Source organism: Amblyraja radiata, chromosome 5 (assembly GCF_010909765.2).
Source record: "Amblyraja radiata isolate CabotCenter1 chromosome 5, sAmbRad1.1.pri, whole genome shotgun sequence".
In the NCBI taxonomy this organism is placed as follows: domain Eukaryota; kingdom Metazoa; phylum Chordata; class Chondrichthyes; order Rajiformes; family Rajidae; genus Amblyraja; species Amblyraja radiata.
Genome location: NC_045960.1, coordinates 111,438,345 through 111,439,943, shown reverse-complemented (window position 1 = coordinate 111,439,943; position 1,599 = coordinate 111,438,345). Strand labels below are relative to the sequence as shown.

Sequence of the window (1,599 nt, the reverse complement as noted above, 5' to 3'; positions counted from 1 at the left end):
GTGTGCATGTAGGTGGGTTAGTGTGGCGGTAGTGTGTAGGTGTGTGTGAGAGAGTGTGTGTGTGCGTGTGCGCGTGTGCAGGTGTGTTAGTGTGGCGGTAGTGTGTGTGTGTGAGTGTGTGTGTGGGTGCGTGTGTGTGTGTGCGTGCGTGCGCGTGGGTGTGTGTGTGCACGTGTGTGTGCGCGCGCGTGTGTGTGCTTGTGCTCTTGAAATGAAAAGGAAAAGATGGAGGAGGAGAGTTAAAGAGATAGAGAAAGAGAGTGTCCCCCGGTGGTGGGAGAGGGTAAAAAAAGCCTACGACACCTGGTATTCCCAGGCGGTCTCCCATCCAAGTACTAACCAGGCCTGAGCCTGCTTAGCTTCCGAGATCAGACGGGATCGGGCGTGTTCAGGCTAGTATGGCCGTAGGCAGAGAGTAGCTACACTAAACGTGTATTTAACACACGCACTCTCCTTCTCATTGTCGGTCGACCCCAAGGGGGCTATGGGAACTTCTCTCGCCCCTCTCCAGGAACTATACATCAGGAGGTGCAACTCCAGAGCCAATAAGATCATGGGAGACCCCTTCCACCCATGCAACGGACTGTTCCAGCTGCTACGTTCAGGCAAACCCCTCCGTTGCCATGCTGTGAGAATGGAGAGGTTGAGAAGGGGTTTCTTCCCGGAGGCCATTAGGACTGTAAACTCCAATCTCACCAGGGACTAACTTTACTGTACCACTCTACTGCTTTTTTTTAGATTGATGTTTTTTTCCCCTTTTCCTTCCGCCCACCATATTTAATATGTAAAAGAATATGTGATTCTGTTCCATTCTGTTTGTAGTTTGTTTGGTTGTTTGTTTGTTTGTCTTTTTGCACAAAGTCCGCGAGCATTGCCACTTTCATTTCACTGCACATCTCGTATGTGTATGCGACGAATAAACTTGACTTGACTTGACTTGGCTCACTCACTCACCCAAGCAAAAACCCCCAAATCATCGTAACATTGTAGAAAGGATCAAAAAGCCTTTGACGAGGTCCCACACAAGAGATTAGTTTATTGTGCAAAATTGACTTGGATTGGTGTGTGTGTGTGTGTTTGTCTATTTGTTTATGCACTTGAACGAGAAAGGAAAAGAGCGAGGAGGAGAGTTAAAGAGAGAGAGAGAGAGAGAGAGAGTGTGTCCCCCAGTGGTGGGAGAGGGTAAAAAAAGTCTACCACACCTGGTTTTCCCATGCGGTCTCCCATCCAAGTACTAACCAGGCCTGAGCCTCAGACGGGATCAGGCGTGTTCAGGCTAGTATGGCCGTAGGCAGAGAGTGGCCACACTAAACGTATATTTAACACACGCACTCTCCATCTCACTTGATTGGTCCCAGCCCCCGGGAGCCAATCCGAAGCCAGCGCCCACCCCCCTCCACGCCGGCTGCAAGCCCGTGTAAATCGTCCCTGGTGTGTGCAGGATCTTGTTAGTGTGCGGGGATCGCTGGTCGGTGCCGACTCTGTGGGGCCGAAGGGCCTGCTTCCGCCCGCGCTCTATCTCAAAACTAAACTCCACTAATTAGTGGGGAAAGAAGGAATCCTTGTTCCCCAAAATAATTTTACCCGTGTCTACCTTCA

At 50.5% G+C, this 1,599-nt stretch overlaps 1 non-coding gene across 1 annotated transcript; it reads right to left on the bottom strand.

Annotated features, from left to right (window-relative positions):
* Positions 1-291: 291 nt before the first annotated feature.
* LOC116973800 lies at positions 292-410 on the bottom strand. Its single transcript, XR_004412119.1, has one exon. It is a non-coding gene; the product is annotated as a 5S ribosomal RNA (ribosomal RNA).
* Positions 411-1,599: the final 1,189 nt, after the last annotated feature.